This window comes from Micropterus salmoides, unplaced genomic scaffold, assembly GCF_014851395.1.
Source record: "Micropterus salmoides isolate LMB-PRFRI ecotype aquatic unplaced genomic scaffold, ASM1485139v1 Ms_hic_scaffold_12, whole genome shotgun sequence".
NCBI classification, from domain to species: domain Eukaryota; kingdom Metazoa; phylum Chordata; class Actinopteri; order Centrarchiformes; family Centrarchidae; genus Micropterus; species Micropterus salmoides.
In genome coordinates, this window is record NW_024040263.1 from 8216134 (window position 1) to 8241199 (window position 25066).

The 25066-nt window shown below is 38.9% G+C and overlaps 1 long non-coding RNA gene across 1 annotated transcript; it reads left to right on the plus strand.

Moving 5' to 3' along the window:
* The first annotated feature begins 735 nt into the window (after positions 1–735).
* Positions 736–1714, plus strand: LOC119900002. Its single transcript, XR_005443981.1, has 2 exons — positions 736–865; positions 1588–1714. It is a non-coding gene; the product is annotated as an uncharacterized LOC119900002 (long non-coding RNA).
* Positions 1715–25066: the final 23352 nt, after the last annotated feature.

Consider the following 25066-nt stretch of genomic DNA (forward strand, 5'->3'; position numbering starts at 1 on the left):
TATCACAGCGCAGTATAGGACTCCCTCTAACTGAGATCGGACACTTTCATGGTTGATTGTCTCAATCGTCAGGTGATGCGGTGGTTGACTTTTACTCAGTGATCTTTAGGCTTTAGCTTCCATCAATATTTTTTTCACAGTCTGAATACAACCTTCAAATGCACAATGCAGCTGCAAAACTGTCTGTGTCTTTCTGAGATCGCTTTTTCCAAAAATTAGACAATATTTTTCCATGGAGTGCAATAATAGACAGTGACAGTGCCACGCTGACAGGTCCGATAGTTTGTCGGACAGTAACTAAGGGGGGCGTGGCTTAGCGAAGGGTCAGTTGGCTGGCCTACCTACCTGCCTACATAAGTGCACTCTGCCTGTGAGCTCATGTTTATGAAAATGTGTTTTGGGGTAGTGGCGTTGTAAGGGAGGCCTGAAGGTAGACGTTGGGATTGTTTTGATTGGATACTTTCAAACTTTAGCCATCTCTTGCTAGTTTTTCCAATGTTGCCTACCCTAGCTTTAAAGAGAGATTCTGATTCTGCAGAAGATTGTTGATATTTGAACTCAAATGCCAAACAAAGACACCCCTACCTTAGTGCTCCCTCAGAACCCCCCCCCCCCCTTTATGTTCTCCAGCGTTGAAATGCCTTCACCCTTGCCTTGTCATATAACTTTCTTCTTTGAAAGACCCTCACACCTTTTCCTCTTTTACTGTTTCTCTGCCATCTTCTTCACAGTGTCTTGGTTTATAGAACTCTCACACTGCCCCCTCCCCCAACTCCTGTGGACAAGCACTAACTGTAGCTTATTAAAGCTCAGGTTCAGGTCACCACTGACATACATGCTGTTAGCGCACAGGAGGCTATCTGAGGTGAGCAAACCTGAGCATTTGAACAGTTGCAGAATTGCTATCCAATTTAGAGACCCTGTTTTTTAAGTCTAGTGCGTCCAAACTCCTGTCTAGCTGAGATGAACTGCTCCTCCTAGATGAGATAAAGCACCCTCAGTGTTCTCCACTAAGATAGATGGGCACATTTGCATGCCAGGCTGTCAGTTTCATTGCTGCCAAGCCTCCTTCTTCCTTCATTTCTTTTTAGGCTGTCTTTCTTTCTGCAATTTTCAATGTCTGGCTCTCAAAAGGGGGGGAGGGGGTTCCATGATGTCCAATGTATTATTCACAGTTGACTTGACAGTGGTCCTTATTTTTTTCCGCTTTAAATGTGACTATAGTGGGTAAAGGGGACAAGTAGCCTATGCAAATAAAACAAATGATTGTGACTAATGAATAGGCCATGGTAGTAGGATTTCTGGGCAGTTAAGCCCAAGGTTCATTCAGACAGAAAATACATGGGCAGTATTTCAGAGCTGGCATCTACATTATGTATTGGCCTAATTAAATGAGATTTGTCATTATCAGTGGACAATTATAATCCAAAAGTTATTTTAATAATGTCTGAATGTAAAATACTTTATGTATTGTTTGCCTCCTGGAGAGATGTCCAACAGTTACTACTACTCTTATAGTATGCAAGTCTCAAGTCATTTTCTAACCCGTTTCTTTAATAGACTAATCAGTGTTTTTTGTTTAACCAGGAAAGCCTCACTGAGATCGCAAGGGGAACCTGATCAAGACAGGCAGCAACAACAGCGAGTTGCAGACAGACAACATAAGACAGATAACACAAGTTATGCCTCGAAATTAAACAGAAATGCCAAGGCAGAGTGATCAGATCATGTATTCACAAAAAAATAAATGAACTTTAAATGACCTAAGAGCTATCTAAAACTATAAAATAACTAAAGACCAGTCCAAAAACATAATGAGACTCACATCTATATTCTAAAATATCCCAATATATTCACTTTTATGCCTTTCTTGTGTTTTTATGGTGTTCTGTATTGTGATCTTATTTTCCTCTTAGTCAGGTCACACATTTCACAACATGTTCAAAAGGCTTTTTAACCTCACAGCTAAGCTGAACTCAGTATTACTGTACATCCACAAACATACAGCTGGTGGACAGTACTTCCTTAATCTGCAATTACTGTTCGTTTTTTGTTGAAACTGCCAGATGTGTTTTTTCCACTCGGGGAAATTTGAGGCTTTTAGGTTGTTTGTGGTAATTTTTCACTTAAGGTACTGTAAATCAGTGAATGCTGATAAGGGTTTGAGTTTGGCCAATTTCTCTCTCTGCTTCTGCAGTTTTGCTGTTTTTCAATCATCAACTTTTCAACATCGACTTTTTAGAATGACTAATGCACCAGCAGTGAAGGCAATGATTTCTGGCATCTTTCTACCTCTGTATAAGGCGTGTTATGTTGCTTTGAAATGTTGACCTTTGAATCTCTTTACTCTGATTTTGTTGTACTGTAGTTACGTGACTATCAAAATATGAAAAGAGAAAAGATCATTAATTAGCAGTTGCTGTTCAGTCGAATTTGACTACAAAGGATCAATGCTGACATTTACAATCTATTTCAATTGAAACGGTAGTTCTAAATGTCTCTTTTCTAGCTTTTCATGCATTCAGTTTCAGCAGTAAATGTCACACTATGTCACTGATAAGTTTGGGAGCCAGAGGGAAATATTTCTGATGGAATTAGATTATTCTTCCCTCCCTCAAACTTGAAAACTGAAGCTGCTGCACGAATTTGTCAGAGATGAAATGACAACTGACTTTCAACATCTGTGACAGCCATCTGTGGCATTCCAAAGGTAGCCTTTTCTGTTTGTTCTCCATATGCTTTGGCTCTTACGAGATGAGTTGATGGAGTCTGAATGCAAGTGTTGTGTTGTAATGGAAACCCAACATCGTCCCCTGAGCTCACTGCTCACATTGACAATGACTGACAGTTTCTGTTGATCACAGACTTAAGTCCCATTAGAGAGTGCTGCCTACTCCTGCTCATGAATACTCATAAGCCTTAATGCAGAGAACCACAAGAACTGGTTCTTTGGTTCATAAACCTCCAGGTGCATCTTGGAGAAATGGTTAAAAATATCACAGGAAGGAAGCAGAAATGTGCTTCAGGGTGTATTTAAAAATCCAATGTCAATTAATATTTGTTATAGTGGAAAAACTCTTTAGAGGCAGTAGGGTATGTTGGATGTGTCAAATGACTGTTGGTTTTTTCAGCCATTCAAACGATAAATGAATCCCGTATCTTCTTGCCATACAACAGCAAGTTAAAAGAATGTGAAGCACATTATGAGTCCTGATGGATGTAACTTTGATTTGAGTTTGCGGTATGGTGTGCAAGTAGCGCTACCCCTCCAGGGAGAGATGGGGCATGGGAAAATGTTGAGAGATTAGCTTAACATTGAAACAGCCGCAAAACCACTCATTATTCATTCTTCCTTCTGTCAATGTGAAGCATTACTGTCTCTTCCAGTCTTGACACGCTCTTACCAAATCCACAAGGGGCCTTTCATTTAACTGCTGTTCCCTTCACAGTGCAGTTAAATGGCTCATTAGTAAGGCTAAGGTGTCACATACTGAAGGACAAATGTATTGGCTCTGCAGCTTTACCTGTGCTGTCATATACATAAAGGATGGAGAGCAGAGATTAGTACTGTCTGTGTAGCTCCAAAAGACAGTTGGCTCTGAAACTATGCATTGAGGAGATTTTGATTTTCTTGTGACAGTAATTAAATAACTGTATTTGATGAAGATGTCTGTGGTATCTTGCTGGAGGCTGTTTTGAACTGGCAGTGCTTTGAGCCCTACGTAAACATTCATTGTCCATTCAGCGTGATTGTTTTTTCAAGGTCAGCCAGAGAGACAGCTTAGATAGTTATTCTACATATATTCAACTTTACGATGCATGTGTCTTCCTTATATTGTGTTATGCTACAGGGATATGGGGCTTAAAAGAATCTAAAATAGGAGATTCTACAGAATACATAATTTAACTATATGATGTTTCTGGGGTTTAGTTTACCTCTATATTGGGGTCAGTACAACAGGAATGTGAAGTGACCCGACTGTGGAATCACCTGATCGAAATAGCGGAGCTTAGAATAATGGTTTTCTGTGGGCTTAAGAGCTTTGCTCAATATTTGAGGTGGCTGATATGTTGTATATCTCCAGAAATAATATGTAAACTCAATTTTAAGTAAGCCTTTTTTTTTAAGTCTGAAAAAAAGGGTTTAGAAATGCCTTGTCAAAACAAAATGATGTATGCCCTGAATCATATGTTACATCTTGCTTCTATAGAAGCCGAAGATCTTAAGCTGCACAGTTGGTTATTGAGATTGACAGATTCAAATACTTGTGAGGAAATGATGATTGTGCAGGCAAGCTGCGTGATTTAGAAAAGTGGAAAGACCCATTTCCTCTTTGTATTGTACTTACAAAAGAGTGATATTAAGTGTGTCAATTTTTCATGAAATGGCTCGCCAAAACCCATGGAAAAATGTTCTCTGTCAAAAACTGGAGCGTTTTTCATTTTGATGTTTTTTTGTTTGCCCAAAAACCTCGAAAAAAAGCCAAAGACAGACTATTAAATTAGTATGTATTCTTATTTCTCCAGTTTTGTAATTGTACATTACATTTGTAGTGTTTCTGATTTTTGTTGATGAATGGTCTAAAAATCTATTTCCGGGTCAGTATGCATAACACAATAATAAAATCTTACATTCATTCATTTGGTATTAAATATGGATTAATATTCACACTTATGACAAGTGACTCTCACTGTGCCAAGTCACTAATAGTAAGAATAAGAGCAAATTAGTTTTTAAAAAAGACTTTACCTTTAATAAACTCAGTGCATTCAATTTGTTTTTGGGTGCCAGCAGTTCCATAAACAGAAAAGTGTGGGAATGTATTTATGATTGAAATTCTGTCAGGTACAGCACTATCACTGAATGGATCTGCAATGCAAAACACTTTCATTGGCATGTTTGTCTTTGAAAATGGGAAGTTGTTGCAAAACTCCTTTTATCCGATCCCATTATTTCTCCCCCCTCCCCCTGCGCTCTCTCTCTCTCTCTCTCTCTCTCTCTCTCTCTGTCTGTGTACATCCAACCTTTCTCATCCCGTCGGTCTTTGCTATCAGTTTAGAGGAAGAAATGGATTGTCTCCTCGCTCCCTTAATCAATTTGTGTCAGCACACCAGGCTTCTCTCTGGAAGTGCCAATGCCGGGAGAACAGTTGGTATTCACAAAATGAAATAATGGGCCACCATAAATTCTGTAGAGAGGCGCTGTCTGTTTCACTTATGTTTAGGGAGATCTCCACTAGATAACTCTTGATAGCATCTTCTATAGTGCCACCAGTGCTCCTGTGTGACTTCCCTCTTCTCACACCTCGGTTTCAAACCCTTATGTTTCTGGTGGTCTGTCAGCAGTAAACAACTGGCAGCGAGAAATGTCTGTAACTATCACTTGAGTTGTATAGTTGCACTTTCTAATACTGGGGCTATTTAAAGCATCTTCTTTTCCATATATTGCTTCATCAATAGTTGAGGTTCTAACTTCACAACAGCCTCAACGCCCCATGATATTTCCTCTCATTTTTAACAAACTACCACATGCTGTGATATTTCTGAGCACTCTAAATATAGCAGTTTTTCATTTTTTAACCCAAGGCAGAAAACAGCATCTAGGTAGACACATAGACGTACATTCACTTAGTCATTGAAATTCATGAGGAGGGGTGTGAAAAACAAGGCAAATGTTTCGAGAGCAGGTTCACAAGCACTGGGCCATTTGTAAAACCTGTTCAGATGAATGCACATAAAATAAATGTTAAATCTGCTGACAGGCTATTAATAAAAGACCTTACTGTTTGATTTAGAGGCAAGGCGAGGGTATGTGCCAAGGGAGGTGGGAACGTTGTAAGTGGGGACAAGGCGGAGAAGCCTTATCTCGGGCTAACTGATTTCTTTTGGGCTCCTTCAGTCCCTCAGGTTGATTTGGACCTCTCTTTATCACAAGCGGTACACACCAGACGGATTAGCTGGCCAATCCTGGATCAGTGAAACAACGCTATACTGGTGACATTCGGATCGATAATATCCGCAACTGACTTATTTAGATGATACCAGATCTGGCTGGTTTGGAACTAAATTAGATTAGCTGTGAGAGTTAAACCAAGAGGCCAGATGAGGTGAGGATTTTACTTGCCATCATACATCATACGTCTTACATTTCTTATGGTGCATTTGAACTCATGGATGGTTATGATGGTTAGGTAGGGCTTATATTATATATTTACTACTATATTGTAAAAACATTGACTTTTTGACTTTTAATAGTAGTGAGTACAGGTGTTAATATGGCTCCATTTTATTCAAGTGTCCCAGTAAGCAACTGTGACAGTGAGCCAGTATGCATTATATCGGCACTGAAGCAGCTAAATCCATCATTAGCAAATTAGCTGCCATCATTCATTTTATTATTTACTGGGATGTGTCACAATGTCTTCTGTGAAAATGGCCTATTAATGGGAATCTGAGTTTGCTGATCTCATGGTTTCGCATTCAAATAACTTTGCTAGTTTGCTAAGATAGTTATGTCCAATTTATTCTGACTGGAGAGAGTCGGTCCACTGCCGTCACTCTATTGATTCAACCCTATCTTCAACTAATTACCTTATTTAACTAATTTGCAAATACCCTTTACTGGCTACAACTAGTCCAGATGCAGGTTCATGTCCCATGTCAATGTTTTCGGAAAGAAATTATTAGGTTTAAAGCTGCATTAACAAGTTTGTTTACTTATTTATTTATTGCCACTTGATGGTAGCAGAAACAAGCAGTAAACGCAACATTAGCAATTGCAGTATCTTATAAAGTTGACATAGCAAACTTGTTAGCAACAAGATGCCTTTTTTTTTTACACATCCAACAAATATGTATAAACATTACCACTCATTTGAAGTGCTGTTTTTTATCACCCTGATGAATGTACATTCAATATTCATACTCCCTTTGTTTCTGTTTTGGTCCCACCAGCTCTAATGAGAGTGATGACTGGGAACTAAAACAGTAAAACTGCTGTTTTTGTAAAACCAAAACAATGAGCTGGAAGATATTGTAACCCATTGTTAATATAAAAATCCTTTAGAGCATCTTTTAATATTAGCGTGAACATTAGCACGTCAATGTGTCAATTACAAAATGGAATTCAGCATTGCTTTTTTTCCACAAATACTATTTCGCTAATTCCAAGTAGTTGTAATAATATGGATAATTGTTAGGGTAACTTGTTACTTGCCTTTACATTTTTTTCACAGTAATGATACTTACTAGACACACTCTTTTTAAGTTTCTATTTACAGTGTGTGATGCTTAAAAACTTGGGAAGGCTGAAAGCAAAAATAATCAGGAAGGAAAAATATGATCCATTGAACAGAGCCTGTGGTGGTGCCTGCAATCAGCAGGTCTCAAACATAGGTTATTGATGCAGTGTTGATGCTTGGAGCTGTTAGTTTACTAAGTAGGGAAAAGGCTGATGTTTACCTCTTGCTGCCCCCAAACACTGCTCTGTGTAACCTGCTGTGTCTACTGTTTCCCCACCGACCTGAAAAACCAACTGTGCAGAATTGCCCATCTGCTGGTCTGCTGGCTTGTAGTGCAGCCCAGTATGTGAGATTAGGAGATCAAGGGAGCACATGGCTTTCCTCACTCCGCCTGCAAGCTAAGGTTGTGTGTGTATCCTGAGTGTGATAATTTTCCATAATGTCCATGAGAGCAAATGTCAAACATAATGAGTGAAACACAACAGATTTTTTGAGTTCAAATGAAAAATACTTAGTGAGACTTATGCTACAATTTATTCTATAATGATCCCTCTTTTACCTTGTTATTTCAGGGTAAACATCATGTAAATAGCATACCATGAAATTAATCTTTAACATTAATGTACATACCCCGAAGCAAAAAGCAATGGGGGTGAAAAAATGTGACGTACCACATTTCCATACAGAGAGAGGTGGGAGGCAACTATGAGTTTAGTTGGGGGGGAAAATGAAGATAAGTTCAAAGCCATGTGGAATGTGCATAGCAATCCATTACACTGTCATGGTGGGGAAAGATTGCAGGCCCATTCTCACCAGGGGAATGTGCCAATTATTAGATAATGTTCAGAACAAGCAGTCATGGATTAAAGCTTTGCAAGAGTCAGGATGCTCTTCAAATGAAGATGGTTTGATTAGCATACACACAGCTTTTCCAACTAGCACATGAAGTTTGAGGTTGAATAGAGGATTTCAGGCATCTATTAAGCTTTGTTTGCAAATCCTCTACAAGAAAAGCATTGTCAAAATCAGAATTGCTGTATCTCCTTGAAGTTTGGTACTTCAAGAATTTTGTCCTTCAGATACCTATCACAGTGGGCACAGAGAGCAAATCATCTACCAGTAATTTTGTTGGGTCGGTTTGTTTGTTTACTAATGCACAATGATAAGCACTGAAAAAACAATGTTCACACTAATTTGAGTGCCAAATCAAATAGCCATGCAGTACTGTACTGTAATGTTTGATTTATGTATGTTAGGGTGCAACTCAGTGTAATGGAAAAAAGGTTTTTAAACATTTTCCATTTGCCACCCCTCATTCTGTTCCTTTTATGATGCATACTACCTGTGAAAAGTTTCATTCAGATATAATTATATTTACTGGTAGCTCAATGGGCTCAATGTTTTCATATGTACTATAATCAAGATAAAATGTTATTTAATTCAAAATTTCTCTACCAAAGTAAATTAATCCTTGAGTAAGTATTGTTATCATTTAACTGTTCTTTTTCATTTTCTAATTTGTGTTATTATTTGGTTTAAATACTATGTAATCAGAATAATAATTTTGGGTTCGCACTATAGCAGCCGTGGTCAGTAGTATAGTTAACTGTGTGCAGGGTCGGTAGGGGGCTGGACCCAATCCCAGCTGTCATTGTGTGATCCCTGGACAAATCGCTAGCTCATCACAGGGCTAACTCATAGAGACAAACAATTCACACATACGTTCACACCTAAGGGCCATTTAGAGTCACCAATTAACAAATGCATGTCCTTGGGGTGGGAGGAAGCAGGAGAACATGAAGAGAACCCACACAGACACAGGAACAATATGCAAACGCCGCAAAGAAAGGCCTGGGCCTCAATCCAAGGACCTTCTTGCTGTGAGGCGACAGTGCTAACCACTGCACCACCATGCTGCATCTGTGTGTCATCCATCCATCCATTCATCGTCAACTGCTTATCCTGCGTACAGGGTCGCAGGGAGCTGGAGCCAATCCCAGCTGACATCGGGCGAAAGGCAGGGTAAACCCTGGACAGGTCGCCAGTCCATCGCAGGGCTCTGTGTGTCATTTTATACTTAATTATTCATATTTTTAGCACCACCTACCAGTCATTTTCTGGTACAGTAAAGAAGGTCACTTTAAGAGAGGTCACTTAACGAGATAGCCTCTTGTGCAGCTGTCGCTTTTATTTCTTGGAGCACAGCGTTCAGGCTCCCAGAGCTTTCCACCAGCTTGGTGATCAACAGTCTGAACATTTTCCTGTTTCGCCCCCAAATCCTGAAACTGTCATATATGGTGTAGCATGTCTAAACTGGCTATGAATTTTTAATACATTTATGAGAATACCCAATTATGAATTTTAATATTCAGACAATATTAATCTCTCGTTTCGCAGGGCACCACCGGAGTTGTTATTAACCTAGAGTCTCCGGACCCCTAGGTAGCTTTTAATAATTATACAATTATTCACCAGTGATCAGTTAGTTAATAATCGCTCAATTATCTTAAATCAATCAGTCAGTCTCATATCTAAAGGGTCAATTCTCTTGGCAGGGATGTAGAAATAGGCAACACACACACAATTCCTTGGTTACAGTGAATTTATTAACTAACTAAGGTGATATAAAAAGGTGGTTAAATACATCAGGGAAATAAGTAATGGCTAAACAATGAGAATGGAGGTTCGATTGTGGGAAGCATTTGACTCATACGGCAGAGGAGAACTAATGAACGTAAGCTATGAGTTTAGGAGTTAAAAAGACAATATTAACACTATGGGACATCCCTGACTACAGAATGTTTGTTAGGTCTTACGGCTTGTCGACGGCCTGCTTTGGCCTGTTGCACGGGTCCCACACTAGCTGCCCGATCCTGGCTTTTGCTAGGGATTCTCCGGGGTTCTCCGTGTCTGAAGAAAAACCTCAAGGGTTGGCCGTCCTCCGTCTGGCAATTCGGCTGTTTGCAGGTTTCCTTCGTTGCCACTGGCGAGACCACGTGGCTGGGTCTGACCTCGGTGAAGTTGGCTCGACGAAAAAGCTTAAAAAGGGGACTTGGTCATTCCTTAATTAGACCAGTGTAACTTAACGGACTGATAACTTTAACAAAACAAAAGAAAGAAAGAAAATAAAACAACTAAAGTTGCTGGAACTGAGGGGCAAACCGATGTTGCGGCACTTTGCGTGTGTAGCTTCAAGCGAAACAAACACTTCGTTGTGCTGGTCGAATTCTTAGGGCGTTGCCGTGAGAGGCACGCCGGATGCGTGCCGAAGCGTCCAGAGCGGAGAGCGGAAGCGAAGAGAAGAGGAGAAGAGGGAGAACGACGTTGTCGCTCTTTTTGTTGTCTGGGGCGTGGTTCCCCCAGGGGGCAGTCCTTCTTTTCCGCAGGGAACGTTTCTGGTTTCCCGAGGGACTGTCTTTCTAAACTTTTAATGTCTATAAAAAAAAAGAACATCTATTTGCGCATATTATAATTAATATTTTCCACAATCAAACCTCAATGGTCAAACAGTTGTACCGTTCTAAGTTAAGCATTTAGTAACAGGAAAACACTTGTCAAATTATTGGTCATGATAAATGAGTGACATTTATACATTAACGGCATTTCCGACGATGGTATGTAATACTTTTTTCATCCACTTGGGGGAGCTCCGGTTACACGAGGAAAGCTTAGATTAATCCAAAACAATCTTTCCTTAGGAACTGGGGAATTTAGTTATTTAGCCTTAAATTCAAGCTGGCAATTAATAGAGTATAGTATGACATTTCTTTATCATAATTTCTAAAGGAATTGTGTGAGAAAGTATTGTGAACAAGTATTGGTTACACATAAGATGAAGGTGTGTCCTTAATCTTGCTGAAAATAAAAACACTGCAAAAGTAACTTATTTAGATTCTTTTAGATTCTAGAACAGATAGCAACAACATGGTAACATAACTACTCAAATAAAGGCAAATGTAATCAAGTAACTAAAAGATTATTTAATTAAACAGTAAATGCTTTGAGTCTTTGGAGACTGCAGTCTTTGTTTACACAAAGTTCAGGGCTGTCCGTGGTGCTCTGGATTTTGTCACATGCGTGACGGAGTATCCCTTTGATGAGGTCATGAAACACAGAGCAAGTCAAGTTGCCACAGTTACATGTGTGTGTGTGGGGGGGCAGTTTAGGGTTTCCTGCCCCCTTTAAAGGAAAGTTGATAGGCTGTTCAGGGAAATGCTAATCGCTGGTTAATGTCCCTTTTGTCAGTTTAACAGTCAGGCACCACGTTATCAGGCTTCGGAATCAAAGGTGCCAGTTTTATGATCAGGCTGCTCAGGAATAACACTTAGAGAAAGTGACCTCTCCACCCCCTTTCTTTTGTTGGGGTCTCTTCAGCCGTCTGTGGAGGGTTGATAATTAACCCCCCTGCTCCTCTCTGGGAGAGGAAAAGAGGAATTTGGAGTAGCTCCAAATTTATTTAATATAAAATGCGCAAATCCACACTGTTGTCCACTACAATGGTAAATGGTTTGTATTTGTATAGTGCTTTACACTACATCATATTCACCCACTTATGAGCAGAGACCCAACTGCTCATCAGAAAAATTAACTCATTCCCACACTTTACATTTATTCATTAAGCTGACGCTTTTATCCAAAGCGACTTACAATTGCCATACATGTCAGAGGTTGCACGCCTCTGGAGCAATTCGTAGTTAAGTGTCTTGCTCAGGGACACAATGGTGGGTGGGTCACAGTGGGGGATTGAACCCGGGTCTCACACCAAAGGCCTGTGTCCATTGCCCCACCACCACACTTTCACACTGATGGCACAGCCACGAGGAGCAATTTGTGGTTCCCAACCTTCCCAACCTTCCCAACCAAGTTAGTGGACGATGCTCACTTATGTCACTTCAACACTTCCGTAACTAAGGTCTATCTGAAGGTCTATCTGAAGGTTTACCTGATGTGCATGTGTTTTGTCCTCTTCATAGAAATCTGCAGCTACTCTGTGGCTGAAAACACATGTAGCTGTTGCTAAAGCTGTGTCCAGCTGGACTGGACATCCAGAGAATGAATGTCCAGTCATTCTCTGGACACCTATGGATACATAACTGTTCAATATTACCTTATGAAGTAACTGTTAGCAGCTATTGGTCTTCTTTTTGAGGATTTGCATTATTTCAACTTGTGATATTAAAATTAATATTACATGATAAAATGGGAAAATGTTGAATATTTTAAAACTTTGTCAGTGTTGAGCTGCTACCAGTAAATTTTATTAAAATACATCCAAATTTTTGTCATTTTAACAAAATTAGAAACTTTATTTTTGAGTGGCTCCCTAATGTGTGTGTGTGTGTGTGTGTGTGTGTGTGTGTGTGTGTGTGTGATAAGATAAGATAAGATAAGATATAAGATAAGATATACTTTTCTGTCCCCAAATGTAAATTTGTTTTGTCCATTCTGCAGCTTTACAAGACAACACAAAATACAGAAATAAAGCATCTCTCAACACATATTCTCATGCAACACAACACATGCTGTCACATACATTAGACTAGTTGCCTATACAGTAGCACATTGACTCCTTTTTCTAATGCCAGTCACAAATTTGTGTGTGTGTGTGTGTGTGTGTGTGTGTGTATGTATGTATATGCATGTATTTCATGTTTGAATTTTGAGAACTAGGATTACAATCTGGCCAAATGTGTCTTGGATGCTATCCTGGTGTCAGGAAGCAGACTCCACACATCAGAGGCTGCATAGGGTCTGCTTGATCCACTAGCCTAGTTATACCCATGCTACCATGAGAACAAGGTCATAAAGAGGGGCATATATGGCTCTGCTTAGCTGACTTTTCTTTTTCTCTTATCACCAAAAATCCAGTGAGACACCCCAAGGTCTTATAATTTTTACAACTGGACAGTCTGAACCTTTTCTCACATCAAAGGTCGCAATGCAACAGTGATTCAGCTATTTCACATATACATCTCAGTAACTGTGTACCACAATCATTGTAACTTAAATATCTTTGCGTTTCAAGCAGTAGGAAGCAATTTGAAGATGTCAATTTGGAGTTTAGGACATTGTGATGGATATTTTTTTCACTACTTTCCAAAATAATTGACAGATGAATCAATAATGAAAGTTATTGTTAGTTAATCCCATCTGAAATTGTAAATGAATAAACAAAAGCAAGAAGTGTGGGGGCATCATATTATATTATTAACTGCTATTGTATTATATGAACTTTTATGATCACATTTTTAAATATACTATTTGCTGTGCTGTGGTGCTGCATGTCTCTCTGTTGATCTTCATAAATAAGGTATTATGTCACATAACATTGAGTTTGTTGCTCTGAAGGAGATTGTAGCTTTCAAAGCAGTGAGGCACATCTGTTAATCAACCTTCTGGCAGAATTGTATACAATTTTTAAACCCCCAAGAGCTCAATGCCACCTCCATCGTACTAGCATTAAGAATTTATAAATGCATATAAACTACTTTGTCATTTTGGGTTTTGGGCACTTGAATCATTGCACTGAGCAGAAGCAGGAATTGGAATAACTTTTACTCTATCTGCAACCTTATTTTAATTTGCATAAATGTTCAGCTTGCACATCATTTGGTCATAAGACCATCACATGACATTCTCAATAAAATTAGCTCTAAACTAAGCCACCACAGGGTAGTAAATATAAAATTGATGTGTCATGAATACAGTAAGTAATGTAAGAGCTGTAAGATTGTAAATCCTACACATAGCACTGGGTGTGTGTGTGTGTGTGTGTGTGTGTGTGTGTGTGTGTAAATAAACCATAAAGCCATTTGATTTTAGTCACGGAAACAAATAATACATTTTTTGATTAATGTTTCTATTGCATCTTAAAATTAATTAATGAGTCCTTCAGTCATTGAATTACCAAAACAAGAACAAATTTGTAACAAGCACCTTTTAGCTTTTGTTACCAATCACCCCAATCATTTGAAAAGCTCTTTGAGTAGCCCTTTCATAGGCAGTGATATTAAAAGCTTTGCTCCCGTTTTGGGTTTCAGAAACACATTTCTGTGCCCTAAATCTTATCTCCTGTAAAGTTAAAGGCCTCTTCTATTTTTCATCTTCGCCTTCAAAACGCCCACCAATCATCGGACACGTGCACCATACCCTTGGACTAGTTGTCACCATCTGAGGAATTCACACAGATTTTACCTTTTTGATACAAATAAGGGAGCTACAATCTCCTTCAGAGCAACAAACTCAGTGTTATGTGACATACCTTATTTATGAAGATCAACAGAGAGACATGCAGCACCAAAGCACAGCAAACAGTATATTTAAAAGTTTGATCATCAAAGTTCACATAATACAATAGCAGTTAATAATCTAATATGGAGACTGTTCTGTGGGAGAAAGGTATCTCCTATTTTGGGCAGTGACAAGCCCAGAAAAAAGAAATCTTTTTTTGTGTGTGAGTTTAGAATTCTGAGTTGGACTTTGGTGGAGGTTAAAAACGACCAAGACTGTGAACTGTTGGGCTGCAGTCTTCCGATATCACACACCACTTGTCCAACCATGGCGATTGTTGACTCTGTTGCTGCAGGATCTTTTCCTTTCACCACAATATTGTCAGGCTCCCATAAAAATGCCATTCTGCTAAATGAGATGCATTAGCCTTGTGGGGAACATACTCTTCAGCTCCCTTTTAAACAGGAGTGATTAACACATCTTCTTTAACAGCTCTTAGAGGATGGGCTGCTTTCATTTTGGCTTGCAGTCAATTAGTCTCTTGAGAGACAATTTATCATTATCTTTAAGCAGGAAATGGTGACCATAATGGCAATGATATTTCACAAGACATTTTTGACTTTTGATAAGGTCTTTGTGTTAAGGACTTAAATAAAGCGCTATTTTGCATGGTTTCTAAAATTCTGTAATAACAAGAGTTTATTGCCAAGGCACCATCAAATGAGACAGTCGGGATTCATCCTCTAAGCACAATGAATATCTGCACCAAATTTCATGCAGGTTCATCCAATTGTTGGTGACATGTTTGACTACATTAAAAGTTGTGGGATCACCAAAGTCAGAAGGCTTCATCCTTTGGGGACCATGGATGTTTGTACCAAATGTTTTGAGAGTATATCCAGTACTTGTGGATATGATTCTGTCTGGACCAAATTGGTGGGCTGATCGTCATTGCCGTCACTACAGCCGCACTACTGATGTGACTAAAATTCTACATTTGAATCTGGATGATCAGTATGTAGGAACAGTTGCTAGATGTTTGGTTTTTAAATAGTATCTTTATTTAATGCATATTTTTGTTTGAGACAAAAAAGTGGGTCATTGGATCAGGGCTGGCCCTGACAAGAGTTTAAATTGGCGCCCCCCCATGCCCAACTGTAAAAAGTCCACCTTAGGGGTTGGGGTCATCACTCCTCTATCCACAGGAATTGTTTTAAACGTTCAGCAGCCAAACTCAATTTTAGCATGTATAGATGAAAAGCCAAGTTAGTAAACATGATCAATAATGAATAAGAATAATCAGCATACTTCATCATCATAGCCTAAATTGAGTGACCAAACCCAGAGACTTAGTTCTTGCATTATGGGTAGATTATTTGAAATGCAACAGCATTAGTTTAGTTTCAGTAGCGTAAAAAAAATTTATATAATGTAATTATATATATAGAAATATAGAATATATAGAAATGCTGGGCAACGATTAGCCTACAGTTTTTAATTGCATGATTTTCTTGTGATTAATCGCATTGTTATGCGCAAAATTGAATACTGAATTTTAAAGTAGTGTATTGTGCGCTTTTAATTTAAATGTACTGCTGTACACAAAAGTGCAATAACATGCGGTTTGCAAACATTTAAAACAAATAAGGAGCTTTTTACCAGCAGTATTCCCTTTACACAGTAGCAATAAAATATTTCTTGTAAATCTCAACTTAAACATTAATGTAATCAAATCAAATATTAAACCAAAATTGCCACTGCCAGGGCATCACCTTTTATCTAGCTTGTTAAAACAAGTTACCATTAGAGTCCAGTTTTCTTGGGTTTTTTTCTGAACAAGTATCAGCAGAAACATTTTTCTTTTATCAGGGAGCAGCATAAACAGTCTATGTTCAATCAGTTTCCCTGTTAGCGTGAGGTGAAGTGGTCAAGGTGTAGCAACAAGCGGGTGTGTTCTCGTTAAACTGTTGTGGTTGTGCTCGCGCACACGCTCGCCTGCTTCCGAAGTTGAATTGTGTTGAACTTCACGTACGCGATGCACAGCACAAATCAGAGGAAGAGAGGCTGATCCTCGCTCTTTGTGAGTTTCCAGAAACTATATTATTTACTAAATAAGACATCAACAGGAGGGAATTCGCATGGCAGAGCATCCCCGCAAACCTAGAGGTAGGCCTATCAGGTAAAGTTATGTAGCCTATAATTTTAATTTAAGTTAAATAGGCTACAGCTGTGTTGCGCACAGAAGCCGTTCCCATGGTTACTTTCAACAGAGCGCTTGCCTTTTGCTCGCGGAGAGCTGTCCTACTTACTTACGTTGTTACTTCTCCCACATGCTGTATCCTGCGGAAGCCTCAGGCCTAACATATGCAGCAACAATCACGTTACAGTTGGAAGCAGTTGATTGATGAGCCTGGTTTTCCAAGTGCTATCAGATGCGGATACTGTACCTATACAGTGTGATCAGCTGCATTTTCATTGAAATAATTATTCAGTGGGAAATCTTCTGCTCCACTAAACCAACCTAGCCTGTTTGCAAACATGATTAACTAATGCCTTTAATCGAGGTGACAGCCAGCAGCACGTCAGCATCTTATGAAGGCCCCCAAGGACAACAGTGCTTCAAGAACAAATAAATATTCAGGTGAATTTGCTCAAAATCCATAAACTGTGCAATTATCAAAACATATACAAGAGCAAAAGCACACACACACAAAAAAACAAAACAAAAAACAAAATCCCCCTTCTGCAAATATCAAAACATACAGAATGGGAATGCAGATATGACATTGGAAATGTGCTGAAAGAGAAGAGACAGAAAAACATACAAGAGGAAAAAAACCCAAGCTGATGCGTTAAAGGTGCACCGGGTAGCAGAGGGCGGGGGTAGACTTGCATGGATATCTCAAGAGAGCAATATGTGCAGTAAACAGAAACTGCAAACAGATCAATCTATCAACATGTAGGCTATGTCAACCTAGAAAAAAACTCCCTCAACCTGAGGACATTAAAAAGCAACCTCAGGATTGGAAATATCAACGATATCCCCCATTTCTTGTATAGCGAAGTTTTAGCAGTTGTTAGAAATCCAAAATATATCAATACTTATAACAATGAAGGAGTAAACCTAGATTCACTCGACAAAAATTTTAAAGTTCAGCATGTAATATTTAGGAGGATCTATTGACAGAAATGCAATATGAGTTATGTTTTCAGTGGTGTATAAAGACCTTACATAATGAATAGTTTGTTTCATCACTATGTTAAATATGTACCTACGAAGAAGAAGAAAAACAAGTAACGTTACAGTAGTTGTACTAGTAGTAGTAGTCAACTGGTTTATTATAAGTAGGAAGAGAAGAAAAATTTGGACAAATAGAAGCCCACACATTAGTTAGCAGAAGATCCGACAGAGAGTGTCGGCCACCATAGCTTCTCCTGTGCGCTTGTAAAAGGAGGGGTGAGCAGTGCATTCATGTGGTTTCGGAACAATCAGAATATTTTTTCCCTCCTTAAATCTTTATTGCAAAAGAGAAATAAAGTGTACATGGGACTAAAAGAAGTATACAGAACTTTGACGCCTCACAGCAAGAAGGTTGTGGGTTTAAACCCTGGTTGCCGCGGCCTTTCTGTGTGGAGTTCTCTCCGGGTGCTCCGGCTTTCTCCCACATGCAGAATAGATTGATTGATGACCCTAAATTGTCCTTAGGTGTGAGCGTGAGTGGTTGTTTGTCTATGTGTGGCCCTGCGATGGACTGGCGGCCTATCCAGGGTGTACCCTGCCTTTCGCTCGATGGCAGCTGGGATTGGCTCCATTCCCCCGTGACCCTGTACGCAGGATAAATGGTTGACGATTGTAATATGGTTATAACAGTTAATTTTGCTGTCCATGTAGAGAGAACTAGATCTCTGCGTGCGGTTTCTATACTCTTAATAATGCTAATCCAACACATCTTTGTAGTAGCTTTGTTTCCACATTCCAACTTCAGAGCACATGAACACACGCTGAAGTCAGACGTATCACTTCACAACTCGAGGAAATGGGACCATGGGAGGAGCCTGTGAATGCACCTTGAGCCACTGGTTGTGGCACTAGAGTGTAAGTTTGAGTGGCACTAGATGCCACTCAAACTTACACACTGAACCTTTAAGGAATATTTCAAGAAATTAACTTCTTCAATGTAATTCAGCAAAACTTGACATTGTGAAGCTGAACCTGAAATTTCCTTAAATGTCTACCATATAGAGGATTAACTCTTATGATTTAGGTAACAACTAATTTATTAACAATTTTTGTGTCTTTTTAATGCAAGCAAAAAAATGTTTTGAGAGCATATTTATCGCACTGCAATCAAATTGTAATTAAAAATAAAACAGGCCTTTTTTTGTGTCACAAAAGTAAGTTTTGCCAGTCAAAAGGTTTTCCTTGCGAGTCAGAAAGTTTTGCAGTTTAAACTGTTTTGCAAGTGAGAGAGTTTTTGAAGTTGAAAAGTTTTGCGAGTCAAAAATGGTCAAAATAAGAGATTCTATTGGTGGGTTTGACTGACCAATCATGGATTTGTATTTACTGCATGGCCACACCCACAATCCCCAGCACTTAGCTCTACTGGAGACGGAGTTGTAACGTGTACAGGCTAGATGGACGTAAGTTGGCGTTATGTCGCTCATTTCAGTAGAAATACTTTTAAATGTAGTATGTCATGATTTAATGCTTATTTATATTTACCATTGGCAAGGCCACGGAGTCTATCTTTTTTAGAATGACATGGATAACAGTTAGCTAATGTTAGCCGTCTTAGCATGAAGCTTGACTACTACTACTACTACTACTCATGTTTTACACATTGTACATGATATCCAGCAAAACTAGTTTTCTGTGACTGTGGTAACATAATAGCAATTAAAACTTTTTGTGACACAATAAAGGCCTGTTTATTTTTTTGCTTGCATTAAAAAGACACACAAGCAAATGGAAATAATGGAAAGAAAAAAAAACTGATGTTGCAGGGAGAAAGAAAGGGGAGGGGAGCGAGAGATGTGTATGAACAGTATAAATACACAGTGGGTGCTTCTCAATTCTCTTAATTGCATCCTCGTGTCTCTCACTTGCGTCTTTTTCTTGCACCTTAGTCCCGCCCACTGGAGAGATACGAGGAAATCATGCGAGGTGAGAAGGAACGAGGAAATATGTTTTTAAAGAAATGAGATGTCCCTTCCTCCAAAGCAGCAGCTGATCAGCTGATCACAGTTGTCAGCTGTCAGTTGGCTTTAACAGCTGGAGAAACGTTTTGATGGGGTTTGTGTCTGCGCACATGTACACTGTGGTGATGCTAAAAGTCTCTCAGTTATCACTGCAGAGCATCATGTTTTCTGTCTGTATGCTCACTGTTACCCGTTAAAAAAACACCTGCACATAAAGAATAACCTGCCTTCTCTAATTATACTGAGCCCGTTCTCATCCCAGGGTGTCAAATAAGCCACTGATGCTTTGTCAGGCTTTCTCAAAGCGTAAATAGGCTTATTTGATGCCCTGAGATGAGAATGTGTTATACTGCGTGTTGCTCAGATGCACAGGATCATTTCTACTGACAGAAAGCATTAAAATTAATTATTGATTATCTGCATCTGTATATTGTGATTGTTTATAAATTAGGCCTATTGATTAACCCAGAATATCACGATGTCCTTTGACTTATTAGGCTAAATGTTTCAGGGGAAATTGAAATTGAATTGAAATGTAACTCACATCAAAGCCGACTTTAGTTTTAGGCTTTCCATTTGTTTAATCTGATATCCTTTAACACTACATACATTTTATTTTCAAGTCACACTACTCGTCACAGATCGATCACTGCATTCCATCATATCAGTCCAAAGCTTTTGTAACGCAGCAGCTTTCATTCATATATTTCATCAGCTGATTGTACTCACAGAGCCGCCAGCTGCTTTCATCAGGTGCAGTCGTTGAGATCGGCAGGATGTGCAGGCTTTATTTTCCTTTACTTGAGTTCTTTAGTGTAGTTTAGTGACTTGTTTAGTCCAACTCCTTTCTTGTTTACTTCGTTTTATTGTTGTCTATTTTGACTAAACATTCAGGAATGATCAGCCTCGTGACTGAATTGAGATGACGATAAACGACGTAAAACGCGTTTCTTGCAAAATAGTCTCTCCGACTTTCTCTGACTTTGTCTCCATAATAAAAGTTAATGGGAAAAACAGAGAACAGAGAAGGGAAATTTGTTTTAATAAATGAAGAAAGTTGTGCTTTTGTTCTTCAGACCTACAGTGAACACAGATTTTAACTAGATGGGGAATCATAACACAATCAAAGAAAATATAAAACTTGGCGGTGATACACTTTTAGTCTGTTATCTGTCTTCTCTCTGGTATCAAACTGCAGTGATCTTGTGATGTGTCCGATCAGTTCGATCACCTGCAGCGTCCAATCAATAACAGCTATCCAATATGGGGGCGTGTCGGTAAGTAAAAGATTTCCATGAAGGATGTACTCCTATATCCTTGCTCATACCTCCTTAGAGGTCACTCCTCGCTCCTCGGAGCACAAATAAAAGCTTTGGGACGGTCTGCAAGATGGCGGAGCAGAACATCTTCCGGTTTAAGCGAGGAACGAGGAAACACCCTGAGTCTCTGATACAGAAGACAGCTAATGGAAAACAGCAAACATAAAAAGCAGTCAGGCAGCAGGCGTCTACCAACGTCTACTCTTAAATCTAAGTCAGTACAATACAAACAACATTCCGAGCTCTTGCAAAACTCTTGTGATTCCACAATTTTTTACAAGTGAATTCAGGGAAGGGAATTGTGTTTGTGTGTCTGTTTTCTAAATCAAGCAATATTAGAAAGGCAGCAGAGTTTCCTTAACTCACTAAGAAACTACTCATTTGAACTTCCTTTGTTTTGTAGAAATAGGAACATGTATTCTTTCAAATATTTTCAGATGAAATATACAGATATATACCTTTCCCCAAGCACTGAGCCGTCTTATACTGAAATAAAATTTTAGCTGGATTTTAAGTACAAAAAAAGATTCTGCCCCGTAGCCTAACCTGGGACACTTTTTATTTTAGAGATATGTTTGGAGAGAGAAAGTCTTGTGACCTCGTGCCGTTTTGGAGAAAATGCAAACGTTATTTAGTAGTCAGTGTTTTATTATGAACATAGTATTGAATTGACCCCAATGCTTATGCTGGTGCTAATAGGGATCCTATTAAATAAATAAATAAATAAAGAGTTCTCCATTAAAGAAAAGTAAAAAAAAGATTTGTGTATGTGGAATTGGCCAAAATCTAAATCGGCAGGTCAGATCTGAAATCAAAACTGGCCAAGAAAATTGCTAATCGGTGCATCTCTAGTTATTGTGTTTGGACCACATGTCTCAACGCAGTTGGCAGGACTAAAGGGAAAGCAGTAAAGCCCTTTTCACAACTTCCATTTTTGGAAGGCTGCCAATAGTAAGTCTCTGGTGGTGTTCTGTTTGGGTTTATTATTTGAAAAATTTATTCTGCTTGTCCAATGGATATTAAATTGTAGCTATGGGGTAGTAATACTGAATACAAAAACAATCTCTGTCATCTGGTAACAACATTGACCGTGAGAAAAGCTGCATCAAGATCTGATTAGCAGTAACCTCATTGATTCTGAAATTGTATTCTAATTGTTTTTTAGCTATATTATAACAATTTAAAATGCTTACTGTTAAATGATAGAATGTATTTAGTGGTCTGTGCAAATCTAAAGATATTTATTAAAAACTCGTTAGTCTAAATTATTGTTTTGATTAGAAGAATCCTTCAGTAAAGTGTTTTCATCACGGCTTATGTATCGAGATATTGTTTTTAGCTATATTGCCAAGCCCTGCCAATTTGCTGCTGGAAATGAGCCAAGTGTGGGCCTTGATGTGTTTTGTGCTGGTTGTCCTACTGTGTGGTGTCACTAAATCCTCCTGCAATGTGGAAAAAGGAAACTGTTCTCATTTCTACCTGTCAGTCGCTTTTATATTGTTTTTATACTCACAGTAGCATTTTTGTGTGTGTGTGTGTGTGTGTGTGTGTGTGTGTGTGTGTGTGTGTGTGTGTGTGTGTGTGTGTTCACATGCACAGAAGCATACTCCACATTTACCTGCTCATACTTAATATTTTGGGCTATTTGGGGAAACATGATTGTTTTCATCCCCAACTCATATTACCTTCTGTTGATGCCACGGCTCTGCTTCTTGGTTCTACATCTCCCTGTAATATTTCTGTATGCTTGTGCCCCCTGAAGCTAGAAATAAGCCTAAAAATCACTGCAGCTGTGAGGGCTTGTCATTCATAGCCTCGACATGGAAGGGTAAGCTATCCCATGTCTGTGCTGTGATGGAACCACGTGTAAAGTTGGTGTGCTATCAAATTATTCCATTATGTATCTGCCACTTCACCTGTCACTTATGATTTGTGGAGATTTTTTTGTAGAGATTTTTTTGTAGACGCATGGAAAGACACACAGAGCATACTTGTCTCATACTGTACATTTGACTGCTTTCATAGTATTTTAATACTATCATGATAAAGGTGCACGTTTAGAGGCTTTTCTAGCTGTAGCCTCAGTTCCAAGTTCTGAAAAAGTTCAAAAACTTTTCTTGGGGCTTTTATTGAGAGTTTTTAAAGCAATGAGAAAGCTTGGCTTTTATAACCTCAACATTACAAAGCAAATCCACAAAACTAATAGTTCATAACCATAATGATAGGAAGATCTGTTTTATGCAAGGTTTCAAGAGGTAGGGCTGCAAAAAATAACTGAGGGCAGAATGAAATTGTGAAAGTATTGGTTTATTTAGGAAACAAAATTTCAAACTTTAACAGACAGCCGTGCAGCCTGCTGCTTGTGCTCAGAGCGATATACTTAAGTTTCTGTTGTCTGTGATAGTCTCCAAAGGGATGCTTGTCTTGATGTGGGCCCTTGAAGTGTGAAAGAGAACTACAGGCCATCAGTGAGTACATTGCAGTTGCCGCCCACACAACATGTTTGGGGCTGACAATAAGCTTGCAGGGAAAAAACTCAAGGGAGAGAATTTTAGCATCAGTCCCTTAAGCTCCATAATGCCAGATGTAGTCCTATATTGTATGTGCATTGAGTCTGTAAAAAGAAATGTGGCAATGTGGCAGACTTACAGCAAACAGTACAGTACAGTAGTTTGGTCAAGTCTGTTTTGATGAAATTAATAGAATTAAATGGGAATAGATAGTAGGGCTACTCGATGATGGCAAAAATCATAATCACGATTATTTTGGTCAATATTGAAATCACAATTTTTTCACACCATTATTCAGTGACAAAGTGGAAACATGATGTATTTATTGTAATGAACGTTGAAACGTGAATGTGGATTTGTAGTTGCATTATAAAATTCTTAATTGATGACTATGTTGTGTTGGAACAAGTCGAGGAGTCTTTATTTTTCTGTTTTATTTTTCTTCCTTTATTGTTTGGTCATAAACCACTTGCTGATTGAATTTCAGACGATAAACAAATTGGTCGTATTGCCTTGTGGTGCGGACTCCACTGTGTAACAAATCTTACACAGCATTTGTTGTTATCCTCGTCTTACAGCTTTCTTATTGACCAAAGGCTCTCTTTCCTTCATCTTGGCTCGAGCTGAACTTAACATGCCACAGCCTGGCTGAGAGCGAGTTTGGGATTTTAGGGAGGGGCAAGAGCAAACTGTTGTAGTGCGCTGGATTGCGCTGGAAGACAAAATGAAAGCATTCATTGTGAAATAGATTGGGTAATTATTGTGGCGTTCACACTACGTGACTGATCGGTGACAGGGACACACACACACTACAGGAGCTCACAGCGGCTGTGTCTCCAAACCATGTTTTGTCAAGAAAACACACGTGAAATGTGAAACTGGAAATGAGCAAAACTATATAAAGACAAAGAATATGGGTGAAGCATGGATTAGCACACGCAGGTAGCAGGGATTGTCTGAGCCATTAAAAGTAAATGGACACATGTAATCTATTTTACTGGATCCTCTCGGGCCTTGGACCCACCCACCATATTCTCTCCAAATCCTATGGGAAACACTGAGTAAAAAGCACATATTGATTATTTAAATTTTGAAATGGTGAAAAAAATTGCAAAATAAATGGAAAAATGTGAATGGACTTGTTCGATATTTGGCAAATTTTTTCATCATATTCGGTTTCGACTTTGGCCAGGAAATTTTCATTTCAGTGCATCCCTATAAAGGTCTCTGTGTATTGCTGCGTGTCTAAGCTGACTTGCTGATAGCAATACATTTTGCATTATAATCATGACAGGAGAAATATGTGTTTTTTGACATAGGAGTATGTGAACTTTGAAGTGCAGGGGAAAATTACATTTATGGTGTTGTGTTACCTCACACAGCTGCCATCTTGTTGATTTCTCTTGTTTGGGTGTGTTCAGGTTATACAAATGCAGCCTGGAAAATGTTTTTTTTGGGAATGGAAGCATGTAGGTCCGGTAATAAGTTACATGGTGATAAATAGACAGATAATAGATTTTTGATAATAGAGTTCCATCATTAATGACTGTGGCTCTCACTCTTATTT